At 42.1% G+C, this 14,825-nt stretch overlaps 1 protein-coding gene and 1 non-coding gene across 2 annotated transcripts in view; one reads left to right on the top strand and one right to left on the bottom strand.

Annotated features, from left to right (window-relative positions):
* Nucleotides 1-14,825, bottom strand: part of LOC126199426 (gonadotropin-releasing hormone receptor-like) — a 651,151-nt gene that overhangs the window by 312,545 nt on the left and 323,781 nt on the right. The window lies entirely within an intron of this gene.
* On the top strand, nucleotides 176-250 carry Trnat-ugu (transfer RNA threonine (anticodon UGU)). The gene has a single exon. It is a non-coding gene; the product is annotated as a tRNA-Thr (tRNA).

The following is a 14,825-nucleotide window of genomic DNA, read 5'->3' as shown; positions in this document are numbered from 1 at the left end:
GACCAGGGCATAACAGCCAGGATAATCATAATGGACTTGGTAAGAATGTCTTCCACGAGTAATGCGTTTGTTGGGTAGGGGCACTACGAATGTAGTGTGTGGACATACAAGGTGAGAATGTGGGTCTCGCGGGAGACGTGCGTGACATAGTCCCTGCAGTCGCGCTATCCTCTGTGCCCTCGGTGGCTCAGATGGCTAGAGTGTCTGCCATGTAAGCAGGAGATCCCGGGTTCGAGTCCCGGTCGGGGCACACATTTTCGCCTGTCCCCAGTGATATAAATCAACGCCTGTCAGCAGCTGAATGTATTAATATAGTTCTAATTTCGTCATAGAATACGAATTATGACATTGCCTACGCACATATTTGATCCAAGCAGTGGCGCGGAACTACACTGAGGACACAAAATCGGACCACCGAAACATAATTAATACACAGTAACGGAATTTTGGGAATAGATTTGTCTAGGTAACATATTAAAGTGAATCGCAAGATTAATGTAAGAGCGAAGTAAGTCATTGAGAATGTGAATGCTGGTACTTTAGTAATGGGTGTAATTGCTAGAATGATGAATGGAAGCATGCAAACGTGCATGAATTGTCTTGCACAGGTACCAGATGTCAGTTTGTGGTTGGTCAATAAAGGGTTACTGCTGCTTGTGAATGACTCTGGAGTTTCCGTCCGATGATGTCCAGAATGTGCTCGATTGGGGACAGATCTGGTGATCGAGCAGGCCAGGGCAACATGTCCAAACTCTGTTAGAGGACGTTGAATTACAACAGCGATACGTGGGCGAGCGTTGGAGACGTCCTCTGGAATACTGTTCGGGGAATGGCAGTACAACAGGTCCAATCAGAAGACTGACAAACAGATTTTCAGTTAGAGTGCGTGGGACAACCACGATGGTGCTCCTGCTGTAATATGACATCGGATCCGTGCCGATAACCCCAGATGCAGCTGCAGCGTGTCTAGCACGCAGACAGTTTTGTTTCAGGCCCTCAGCGGGCCTCCACCTAGTCACGGCCATCACTGGCACCGAGGCAGAACCAGCTTTCGTCAGAAACGCAATACACCTGAACCCCGTCCTCCAATGAGCTCTCCCTTGACAGCACTGAACTCGCAAATGGTGATGGTTTGCGGTCAGTGGAATGCACGTTACAGGGCGTCTGGCTCCGAGCTGCCTTTGAAGTAACCGATTTGTATCAGTTCTTTGTGTCCTTATGGTGCCAACTGGATCAAATTACTCCTGCAGACGAAGTACGATGCGTCAGAGCCATACGCCGAACCCGATGATCTTGCCTCTCGGTAGTCCCGAGAGAGTCTGGTCTCCTTGCCACCGTACACTCTCGTGACCACCGCTGCCAGTATTCATGTACAGTGGCTACATTTCTGTAGTAACGCAGAAGGAACATCCAGCTTCCCGTAGCCCCATTACACGACCACGTTCAAACTCGGTCAGGTGTTGATAATGGCCGGCCGAAGTGGCCGTGCGGTTCTAGGCGATGCAGTCTGGAACCGAGAGACCGCTACGGTCGCAGGTTCGAATCCTGCCTCGGGCATGGATGTGTGTGATGTCCTTAGGTAGGTTAGGTTTAAGTAGTTCTAAGTTCTAAGGGACTGATGACCTCAGAAGTTGAGTCCCATAGTGCTCAGAGCCATTTGAACCATTTGTTGATAATGGCGTCTTTATCACCTTACAGGCACTCTTGACCAACATCAACTCACCACGTCCTATCTCAAACTAACGCTCATGACCATTGCCGTATGTGTTTAACCCTTTATAGGACAAAACTTTTTTTCCGAAAATTCGAAAGGTAATATTTTTATTGCGTCCTATTTGACTTATATAGGCATGTAATACGCTTAGAATTATTTTATGTTCATTTGTCTTGGAACTGAAAGGAAGAAACAGGTGGTTGATGTACAGACCACTATCCATTTTGCGCGGGGGCTTAGACTACTGTGGATGGTGGTCATTTAAAAGACGACCTTCTTATGTCTGGTACAGATAAATAAAAACATGGCATTCTGAATGCAAGTAAGATACAGTTTATTAACTAATGTACTGAAGTACAAAAACTGAACACATTTCACTATTCAAACAATAAAACATTAGCAAACACTATGAAATCCAACAAATTCTAGTGGTAAACATGTTATCTAGAATGAAACGGGTGAAAACAAGGAAGACAAAGCGCAACTTTGCATTCCTTGCATACAATACTAGTTCTTTCGGGTTACTTTTTTGTGCTACAGTGAGCACACCTTCTGCTCGTACCTTTCTGTGGAAAATGAGCCCCTACATTCATTACTATATGTGGATTCACGTTTGAAACATTTTTGCCCCTAAACTTTGTTTTTGTGTTAAAAAATTTTGGGGAAGTTTGTGGCCCACATGTCTTCCTGCTAGAAAAAGTTACAATTACCTCACTGGCCAAGATACTGCGGAAATTTAGATGTGGCAGTGGCCTTCCATTATAAGACTGTGCCATTTTTGCAGTCCCATAATAAAGAATGAAGGAATTGACATCTGCAGCATCCAGAAAGTAATAGAATAATTTTATCTACCACTTTTTGATTTCCATGAAACCCTGTAGGCAGACATCAGTTGATCAAATTTATCAACCCCTCCCATGTAGCTATTATAGTCAGCGATAGCCTTGGGACACTCTATACTTTCCTTTTCACCCTTCTTGTTTCTCCTAGACACTTGACACATGTCACTAGGGTTATGCATGTTGCTCCCAATTACTACTGATTTTGTACCTCTGTCTTTCGATTTTGTTATAGAAATATCATCTTCCATAACAGAGTCATGCTTTCCTAATTTCATATGCTTGTCAACTTTCAATAACATTTTACGAAAATATTTTCTATTTTGAAGCATTGTTCCACAACCAAATGTTCCTCTAGTCAATAATTTAAAAAGTAATGGTAAATTAGTAAAAAGTCTGTCAAAAAAGCGGCGGTACCATAAAAACTGGAATCGTTTTGAAAGTGACAAAACAACCTCATCACCTAGAGAACCTTCTTCTTTGAATTCAGATTTTCCTTCATACACTTGAAAAGATAAAATGTACCCTGTAACACTGCAGGCTGCAACCCAAATTTTAAATCCTCGTTTTGTAGGCTTCATTGGCATATACTGCTTTCGGGAAGCCCTACCTTTGAAAGCCACTATGCTTTCATCAATACTGATAAATCGGCTCGGTCTAAATGTTTTCAAAAAAATTTGGTTTAGATGGGTAAGAAGTGGATGAAGCTTATAAAATTAGTCATACCCACATTCTCCCGTTTTTGGCAGAACTTAAGCTACTCTGTTTACAAATAAATTGGGATCAGATGACCAGTAATGTATTATGCTAGCAAGTCTGTGCAAACCCATTATAAGAAGTACAACAAGGAATGCTTTCAATTCAGCTGTGGTCACATTTAGATCAGTACCTTTCTGATTAGCATAAAGATTAGATTCCCTGACAATATGTTCTAAGATAAAGATAGGAAAAAACTGCGAGAATAAAACTGTAGGAGATTCTAAATTCACTTCAATGTTTGTTCAAAAACCCTGTGAATAATTTACTGAACTGTATATGGCAGGATTAGTAACGGTTTTTGAAAAATTGTACTGCATGATAGGCCTAACATGAGCATCGTCACGTTGATCCTCTTCTTCGCTTTCGTCTTCATCCTCACCACTTTCAGGGTTGACAGATGTTTGTTGAGGTGGTGGAGGAATGAAATCACTACAAGAGTCATGGGATGAATTATCTCCATTGCTTATATCAGTGGGATGAGTATTTGTCAATACGTCGTCGGCATCCGAATCACCTCCACACTCGGAATCAACAGCCTGATCATCGCCTATCAAACTCTCCAAGTCTTGTGATGACATCTCTTCCAATACACGAAATGTAAAGGCGTTCTTAGTTCTGTGCATCTGTAATAATGAAATGCGAGGTTATGTCAGTTTACGTTTTGTCATTGTGCATTTGCTAACAATTTGTTAGCCAGACACTAAAACTGGCTTATATATATTGTAAATTAATTGCATATTATCGGGGTATATCGTAAATATTGCATAGTCTCTCGTACGTATTTGATAAAAGAGCACTTTTACGAAAATGTAATAAACGACACTCAAGTTTTGCTTCCACGCTCTCAGTTATCTCTGTATTATTACGTGTAGTCTCTATTTAGGTACATAAAACGTATATACAATGTAAAACACGAAACTATTAATTCAATAAATGTCATACATACCTTATATTTTAACAAATTCTCACATTAATTGCGCCTTCAGTGGGACGATTTTCTCTCATACACACAAAACGCCACCAAAGATACTCCTCACGTGGACAGTGGTCGCCTAGCCAACCACCATTTCAATAAGAATGTTCTTCCAACCTCAGCACACAAAAAGTGGTCGCTTGAAAGTACACCATCCACTTAGCAACGTGATGCATCTTTAAGGGTCATTTTTCTATAGAAAACTTACACAGTTTCGCACTTATGGTAGGTGGGCAATATATCGACCACTATCCTATAAAGAGTTAAAGCGAACCTCATTTGTATTCTCATTACGGCGCTGCTGTCGCCACTACTATACGACTGTCGCGAACTTTGCATAGACATTATCTATCAGATGTAGAAACACGTCTACCAACTTTCGTTTATGGCGCACAGCTCCTCCTTCGTGTTGCGATTTTTCTTCCGTCAGTTTGTGTCCAAGGCAATTCACAAATCGAGTGAAGATATCAACGGTGGCAGCACAGTCTACAGCCTGTCCATGAACAGAGCAAGCTCTCACACGGCCCGTGCAAGCAAAATCCATCTTTATTCCTCCACACGACATTTTCAGTCCCCGAAAAAGTCATACAGGAGACAGACGGACATACTCCACTATAATACAACACATGGACGTGAGTGACATCGGTCTGGAATCCTGGGCCGGCCGAAGTGGCCGAGCGGTTCTAGGCGATGCAGTCTGGAACCGCGCGATCGCTACGGTCGCAGGTTCGAATCCTGCCTCGGGCATGGATGTGTGTGATGTCTTTAGGTTAGTTAGGTTTTAGTAGTTCTAAGTTATAGGGCTGCAGGAAAAATGTGAAGACATCGAAAAAGATATGATTGTCGGAAGGACAGACTCAGCATACAGGAAAGTCAAAACAACCTTTGGTGACATTAAAAGCAACGGTGGTAACATTAAGAGTGCAACGGGAATTCCACTGTTAAATGCAGAGGAGAGAGCAGATAGGTGGAAAGAATACATTGAAAGCCTCTATGAGGGTGAAGATTTGTCTGATGTGACAGAAGAAGAAACAGGAGTAGATTTAGAAGAGATAGGGCATCCAGTATTAGAATCGGAATTTAAAAGAGATTTGGAGGACTTACCGTCAAATAAGGCAGAAGGGATAGGTAACATTCCATCAGAATTTCTAAAATCATTGGGGGAAGTGGCAACAAAACGACTATTCACGTTGGTGTGTAGAATATATGAGTGTGGCGATATACCATCTCACTTTCGGAAAAGCATCATCCACACAATTCCGAAGACGGCAAGAGCTGAAAAGTGTGAGAATTATCGCACAATCAGCTTAACAGCTCATGCATCGAAGCTGCTCACAAGAATAATATACAGAGAAATAGAAAAGAAAATTGAGAATGCGCTAGGTGACGATCAGTTTGGCTTTAGGAAAAGTAAAGGGACGAGAGAGGCAATTCTGACGTTACGGCTAATAATGGAAGCAAGGCTAAAGAAAAATCAAGACACTTTCATAGGATTTGTCGACCTGGAAAAAGCGTTCGACAATATAAAATGGTGCAAGCTGTTCGAGATTCTGAAAAAAGTAGGGGTAAACTATAGGGAGAGACGGGTCATATACAATATATACAACAACCAAGAGGGAATAATAAGAGTGGACGATCAAGAACGAAGTGCTCGTATTAAGAAGGGTGTAAGACAAGGCTGTAGCCTTTCGCCCCTACTCTTCAATCTGTACATCGAGGAAGCAATGATGGAAATAAAAGAAAGGTTCAAGAGTGGAATTAAAATACAAGGTGAAAGGATATCAATGATACGATTCGCTGATGACATTGCTATCCTGAGTGAAAGTGAAGAAGAATTAAATGATCTGCTGAACGGAATGAACAGTCTAATGAGTACACAGTATAGTTTGAGAGTAAATCGGAGAAAGACGAAGGCAATGAGAAGTAGTCGAAATGAGAACATCGAGAAACGTAACATCAGGGTTGATGGTCACGAAGTCAATGAAGTTAAGGAATTCTGCCACCTAGGCAGTAAAATAACCAATGACGGACGGAGCAAGGACATCAAAAGTAGACTCGCTATGGCAAAAAAGGCATTTCTGGCCATGAGAAGTCTACTAATATCAAATACTGGCGTTAATTTGAAGAAGAAATTTCTGAGGATGTACGTCTGGAGTACAGCACTGTATGGTAGTGAAACATGGACTGTGGGAAAACCGGAACAGAAGAGAATCGAAGCATTTGAGATGTGGTGCTATAGACGAATGTTGAAAATTAGGTGGACTGATAGGGTAAGGAATGAGGAGGTTCTACGCAGAATCGGAGAGGAAAGGAATATGTGGAAAACACTGAAAAGGAGAAGGGACAGGATGATAGGACATCTGCTAAGACATGAGGGAATGACTTCCATGGTACTAGAGGGAGCTGTAGAGGGCAAAAACTGTAGAGGAAGACAGAGATTGGAATACGTCAAGCAAATAATTGAGGACGTAGGTTGCAACAAGTGCTACTCTGAGATGAAGAGGTTAGCACAGGAAAGGAATTTGTGGCGGGCCGCATCAAACCAGTCAGGTGTGCTGTATTCCGCTCCTCCAGCAACTGACGACAGACTGCTGCTAGAAGACAGGTTCTTTCTTCCGCTTTTCCATGTAGAATTTAACAACAATTCTGTCACTTCCAGCAGCCATTTCTCTGTCCAGCGCCTTCACACCTTTCCCAATTCCGCAGCACCTTTTATTGTATGGTTCTTACAGATATGCGATGATGTTAATCATTGGAAACTCTTATCCCGTTTGAGGAAGAATCACATTTTATGCCCTCATGGTGGGCTGACACTGTCGTACATGGGCCGGACGTCTAAAATCGAAGACTAGTAATAGGACTCTTCAGTAATTATAGTCAGTGATCATTTTCAAAAGAAGCCTGTAGCTTCCTATTCGGTTTGAAACAAACAAAGATAAAAAAAGGAATGAGAGAGACATTCTGATTAGCTCGGTCATGGTGCGGCCTGTTTCCATGACTTGACTTCTTTGCCGGGCAGCCTAATCGTGAACGCAGTAGCTTTCGTATCGCCGCCGTTGTTTGTTCCAGGTGTGCTGGCACTGCACAACCTAGCGCCGACCAACTGTCGTAAATGTAAACTTATAGCTGAGGAACAGACAGCAAAGAAAGCCGCACTAAAATCTATTTTCCAATTGGCTCAGAAGGATCAAATGTAGGAGACATGTGATACAAGAAAGCTAAGAGTCCATGAGTTTTTACATTTATTACGCGATTTCAAAGCATAATCGGATAAATTTAGGCTCAAAGATAATTTACAGTGAAGGAAAGGCATGGAAATGACTCAATGAGAAGTACAATTCATGTCGTCAAATGCTAATTCCAGCCGGCCGAAGTGGCCGTGCGGTTAAAGGCGCTGCAGTCTGGAACCGCAGGACCACTACGGTCGCAGGTTCGAATCCTGCCTCGGGCATGGATGTTTGTGATGTCCTTAGGTTAGTTAGGTTTAACTAGTTCTAAGTTCTAGGGGACTAATGACCTCAGCAGTTGAGTCCCATAGTGCTCAGAGCCATTTTTTTGCTAATTCCATCAAAGACATAATAACATATGCACGATTAAGTTTACGATCCATTTCAGTGTTAGACTAACACTAGAAGTAGAAACTTACACTATTCAAAAAATATTTGCCCTTTCCAGGAAAGTTAATCAGATACAAAATGATACTGAAAAAGTATTTGATACTTTAATATACATAACTACCTGAGTATCTGGCATTTCCCAGCTATGTATTTATTCCAGTCATCTATTTGTCCATCTCCTCCTTCCGTGTCTCTCCGTCACTCCCTCCTTCCCCCTTCATCTTTCAAACTCCGTATTTCCCCCTTGCTGTCCAACTCGCCTACACCTCTCTACGCCCATCTCCTCCATCCTTACTCTCTGTCCGTATCCTCCTCTTCTCTCCGTCCATTTCCTAATACCACTCTCGCTCTTTCCCAATCTCTCTGTCCATTTGTATCTACCCCTAATATGCACGACACGAAATGCATACAGACGTACATCACTTGCTACATTTTCGCTGTTGACACAGTAAAATTTCTGCGGCAGGCACAAAATTTTAATTTATTATCACTTTAGTAGTAACTAGCAAGAATTTTTGCAAACTGTATCCACATCTACCACTGGATATATCTATAAAACTATATGACTATACGAAGCGTACTTCTGTAGGTATGGCGTCATAAACTTTGAGATACCTGAAAAACGTGATTTTACTGAAACATAGACCAAATTACCCAGATTATATGCATCAAGTGTTTGATAGCAAGAGGATTTTAACTACGTACAACGAACATTAAACATAATTTTAAACCTTTTCTAAATTTGTTACTTAACGTAAAATACGAGGGTAATCCCAAAAGTAAGGTCTCCTATTTTTTTATAAGTACATAGACCTGTTTATTTCTGCAATGGTTTACATCAGTTTACAGCTGGAACAATTACTTCTTTTTCGACATAATCACCATTTCTGTCGATGCATTTTTGTAGACGCGGTGGCAGTTTTTGTATGCCCCTGTGATACCAGTTCGCCGCCATGTTGTTCAGAAAGTTATGAACTTCATCGTTCACCTCGTCGTCGGAGCTGAGTCGCTGGGACCACAATTAACGCTGACAGGTACTGTGAGACTCTGAAAAAACTCAAACGGGCAATTCAGAACCGGAGAAAAGGAATGTTGAGCAAGGGCGTACACATCCTGCATGACAACGCTCGCCCACATATCACTCGGCAAACCGGTGGTTGCTCTCCTGCAACATTTTCAGTGGAACATAATCACCCACCCACCCTCCCACCCTTGGCGCCCAGTGACTATCACCTGTTCCCTAGGTTAAAAGAACATTTGGCCGGAAAGCGATTCAGCTCCGACTATGAGGTGAAAGAAGAGGTTCATAACGCCCTGAACAGCATGGCGGCGAGCTGGTATGACAGAAATTGTGATTATGTCGAAATATAGCTAAATGTTCAAGCTGTAAAACAGACGTAAACCCTTCTAGAAATAAATAGGTCTATGTACTTACAAAAAATAGGAGACCTTACTTTTGGGATTACCCTCGTATTTAACACATTATCTTATTTGTAAAGTAATCAGCTTTTGAAACTATTTTCTACAAGGGACTTTCATTCTTTAAGTCTTCCTGCAATGAGAATATTGTTTTTTTTTCCTTTCGTAGGTTTACGACGAGAAATGTCAAACACGAAAAAAAAAAAAAATTGAGTGTTGATCTCGCAGTGAAATTTCCTGAATCATTGAGCAGCTGACATACAGCGAGCTTTATGTTAATATCAGCATAATACAATTATGAACACAGCTGAAACTAACTGTTACGAACCACGTCCAAGACAAGTTAGATGCATAGTGCATCTGGCATCCTGAAACTTTAATTTCAAACCCGGAAAACGTATGAGAAAGCTTACTTCACCGTATCAGCAAGGTCAATACCTTTTCGATCGAATACATTGACGAATAGGTTCAAAGTAATGTTGGCAACCTTTCAGCATACGATATCATTTCTTGACATCCAAAGCGCGGAAATGGTTCACTCGCTTATTCAGAGAAGCAACAGAAATTCAGAAGGGGAAAAAAGCTGTTGTTCACAGGAACAATTTCGAAAGTTAAATCTCATAATTTGTCCCACCGACGTGACATATTTCACAAGTTACCAGGGCAAAATAGTGTAATTAGCAGCAAGCGAAGCGCCTTTAGACAGAACGTCACGTTAGACATCCGCACACAATCTAAATTTCATTACTCTGCTAGCAAGAAGGCCCCCTGCTCTTTGAGCTCATGCAACTGAGGCTGCAGTGTAGCCTTTAACCTTTGCTTCATTTTCTTACATTACTGGCGCATACCTTTCAGCCTGTTGGAAAATATCGTGTTGCGTCTTGCTTCCACGGAAGGCGCCGCTACCGCCTCCGCCTCCGCCTCTGCCGCTGCCGCCGCCGCCGGCATCGACTGACGCGGGAGTGCCTAGTGAGCACACCTTACGACAAAAAACGACTCACCACGAAAGAATTATCCTAATGGTAAGGAGGTCTGTAGATGAGATGTAAATATAGAGGCAAACAAATTATTACAATTTCAGAAAAATTGGACGATTTATTGAAGAGAAAGGGCTTCACAAATTGAGCAGGTCAACAACGCGTTGGTCCACTTCTGGACCTTAAGCAGGCAGTTATTCGGCTTGGCATTGATTGACAGAGTTGTTGGATGTCCTCCTGAAAGATTTCATACCAAGTTCTGTCCAATTGGCGCGTTAGATTCTCAAAATCCCGAGATGGTTGGAGGACCCTGCCCCTTAATGCTCCATACGGTACGTTTCAAACTAGGGGGAGAAGTGGCAAAATTGTGACTCATCACCGAAGACAATTCCACTCTAGTCAATGAGATTCAAAGCCGAAGATATGTCTAGAGACAGCGGTTGAATGACAACGTGACTGTCGCTTACCATATGGCCGTACAACAAGGACTGATGGTCAGGTGTGTGATTTCTTTCCATAGCAGGACCCCTTTGGTTGTCATCTACAGCACCTTTGCAGCATAGCGGTTAGTTTACCATATTCTACGCCCGGTTTTGTTGCCATTCCTGGCAAGCCACTGCGCTGCAAGATAATGCCGCCACCCGTACACGGCGCGAGTTTCTACTGCTTGCCTTCGTGCTTAGCAAACACTTCCTTGACCGGCAAGGTCGCTGCATCTCTCCCCAATCGAGAACGTTTGGAGAATAATGGGCAGGACCTTCCAATCGTCTCGGGTTTTTGACGCTCTGATGCGCCATCTGTATAGAATTTGTGCACGGTATTCCTCAGGAGCACATCCAACAACACTATCAGTTAATGGGAAGCCAAATAACTGCTTGCATAAGGGCCGGACGGGGCTCGACGTGTTATTGACTTGCTCAATTTGACCGCGCGACTGCTACGGTCGCAGGTTCGAATCCTGCCTCGGGCATGGATGTGTGTGATGTCCTTAGGTTAGTTAGGTTTAAGTAGTTCTAAGTTCTAGGGGACTGATGACCACAGCTGTTATGTCCCATAGTGCTCAGAGCCCATTTGCTCAATTTGTGAAACACTTTCTCTTCAATAGATCATCCAATTTTCACATCTAACCATTTCCATCCTTCTCGGCAAATTCTTCCGTGGTGGTTCGTTCTTTTCTTTTTTCCTTAGACTTGGACTGTGGCCCTCACTATCTTCTGAAGCCTTCGATACGCGCCTGTGATAGTACATCAGTGTTTGAATCTGACTATGTCTATGCATTCTTTTTTTTCAAATTTTTATTAAAAGTGAGATTCTTCCAGCTGTACTTAAGATTTTTTATTTACTTCGCTACTAGTTTCGACGTTTCGTCAACGTCATCTTCAGGCCCGTACATTTTGATGAAATCAGTTGTGTGTGGCTCGAAGTGTACGGACGTGAAGATGGTGTTGACGTAACGTCGAAACTAGTAGCGAAGTAAATAAAAAATCTTAAATACGCGTTGATGAGTGCAGTTACATAGACGCATGGAAAAGTAATAACCCTTGGTGCCAACAGGATGTAACATAAATATTTGCTGTAACATAATCTAAAATTGACTAAACGCCAAAAGAAAGAAAAAAAGCCCAAATACTTTTAGTTTCATTTTAGGCCGAACATTTCATTAAATGTCAGTAATCGGTACACTTGCGCCAGCCTTCGCTGTCTAGTACTTCCAAAACGCCACACACAGCCAGCCGGAGTGGCCGATCGGTTCTAGGCGCTTCAGTCTGGAAACGCGCGACCGCTACGGTCGCAGGTTCGAATCCTGCCTCGGGCATGGATGTATGTGATGTATGGAGGAATTTCATTTTTAATAAAAATTATACCAGCTGTGTTCCACCTTTATAAATTTTAAATATGGATGTACGAAGATTTTTTTGTTCAGTTCGCTTATTGGATCGCTTGCATACGGTTATTATGACTTTCGTTACGCCATGGACTTAGTTTCTGTCTAGTCGTGTACTTTATGAACTCTGCCGTCATCGTCTGCAGGAAACCCTTTGTTCAAGCGGTATCTCCGTCACAGACAGTGCAAGTGATCATAAACTGTGATTTACTTACGCTGAGGGATAGAAAAATGACTGTGCAGACTTCCTTTTTTCTCGGTGTTTCACTTAACCGAGATACTGCTGCACACCTACACATTCTGTTCTTTTCTATAGTTGTCTTTCACCAAGTCTATGGAGCTTGCGATATCTTTTGTGGCATACCTTTGACTCTAGTACCTCAAGCCACGCAACAAGACGCTCACTGCATCCAGACTGCTGTCTCCTCAGCCACATGGCGGAAGCAAACGGCTGCAGTTCTCGGAACCTTCGGCGTTCCCGTAATTAATGTTCCTCAACGCGGCAAAACTTGCAAGTTCTCTAAGCATGAGGATACGTGCGGCACGCACGTGCGCATGTGATCCGGAGTAACAACAGATTTATCCTCTCCACCAAAAACAGACATTCATACGCTGGTTTACAAAGTATGCAAAACAATTTTAAAGAACCTCATTCAAACATATATTTAAAACTTTCCTCCTAAAACACAACTGTTTCTAAAACACGCATTTACAACATAAGGATTCCTTTTTCCGTTATATTTAGTACGTCGTCGTTCTTAATGTGATAAAACTGAGGAACGTAATTCTAACTTCAGAAGTATGCCAAGTGGTCGCTATATAAAAAAGCTACTTGCCAAGGTCAGAATATTCGTCAGGGTGGTCGCAGACGATGCTGCTGTTCATATAAACTCTGAACAGCAAACTTTTGTAGCGGAATGTAGGAAAACCTACAAAGGATCAACGACTGGTAAAATGAAATGTAGTTGACTCTAAACGTAAATAAATGTGACGCAACTCACACAGAAAGGCAAAGAGATCCATAACCGTTTACGCTAATGGCGATAAATCACTGGAGAGACTACAGCCGTATTACTGTGTAACTGAAGTATGTAGAAGTAATCCTCCGCAGCGATTTAAAGTGGAACGTTCACATAAAACTGGTTGTAGGAAACCGGTGCCAGTTGAGACTCTTTGCAAGATTTTTTAGGAAATTTAATTCGTCCACGAAATGTAATTATGGAAATAGCTATCTGTCTTAACAAAACACACTTCCTTCTTTGACGCCTATAGATGTTTTGGTGTGGTTTCCCTACGGCAGCGGATACTTTCCATTTCTTGTCGGATGTTTCATGACTATACATACACATTAATTACTATCGTATAAATATTCACAACATTATTAATAAAATATACATCTTAATAACACTACCGACCATCGTGTAGCTGTGTTTCGTCTGCAATACGGCTGACGTTTTTCTCCAGTTTGTGAACTGCGAACAATCAGAATCTCCCCATAGTATACCAGGGGAAAAAAAGTCCTATCGTAACACGAAATGACTAATTTGCTCCCGTTTAAAGTTTTCTCAAAATATTCCAGCTCTTTTTAACATGAAACTCACCTCACACTCCCACAAGCTCCCTTAACTGCAACTGACTCATACCCACTACCCTCATCGCTGTAAATCGTTCACACCCATCCACTACCACGCGCCCTTTCTCGCTCATTCATTCACCGCAACTCATTGTCATTATCTCTTTGTGTCTCTCTGTCACTGTCTCTTTTTTCAGAGCCACAGTCTCCTTTTTTCTGTCCTACTAACACTGTCGTTTTTCGCTTTCACTGTCTCTCTCTTGCTCTCTCTTACTGCTGCTGTCTCGTTCACTCCTTTACACTACTGCCGTCTTTTTTCACTGTCACTATTTCTCTCTTTCTCGTTGTCGGTCTCATGGATTCTGCCTCTCTTTGTCGTTGGCTCTCATCCACTTCCACTTCTCTTTAATCCTCTCCTCCCAGCACTGTCTCCTTCACTCTTTTTCTAGAACTATTCTGTCACTGTCAACTATGTACCCTTGCCACAGTGTTTCTTTCTTTCTCTCACACTGCCTTATCTTCGCTCTTTGTATACCTCTCTACTATCTTCCGATATTTATTACTTTTCCGTCACTTTCCTGCTGCCACTGTGTTCTTCTCTCAGGCAACTAAAATCGCGAAAATGTTCACACGCAAACATTTCTGGAAAACGTTTTAATGGTGCCGAGCGACGTAGAATAGGGCAGCTCTTACCCCACTTTTCAGTGAGATTCTTTTAATAAACAGGAACATGTTCGCCTTTCTTTCTGCTCCCATAGCAGCGTTTCACCACTGGTTCCCTACTTTTCCCAGCTACAGAATCGCATGTCATTCATATGGACTTCACGTGTCAGTAAAATTTTGATAGTTTACTTTGTGAAATTTACATAACGCAGAACTATATCAATTTAGATCTCAGACCAGATGTTACGTGCACAAAAATTTTGCATATACGTCAGTACTAAAACAGCATAGAGTTACCAGAATTCTTCTGAGGATAACGGAAACACTTAACAGGAAATTTCTTTGAGTTATGTCACTTTATAAGCTACATTTTCGTTTCCCGCCGAACTGTACTTGCATATTTTAC

Source organism: Schistocerca nitens, chromosome 8 (genome assembly GCF_023898315.1).
Source record: "Schistocerca nitens isolate TAMUIC-IGC-003100 chromosome 8, iqSchNite1.1, whole genome shotgun sequence".
Classification (NCBI taxonomy): Eukaryota; Metazoa; Arthropoda; class Insecta; order Orthoptera; family Acrididae; genus Schistocerca; species Schistocerca nitens.
This window is presented reverse-complemented; position numbering and strand designations above follow the sequence as displayed.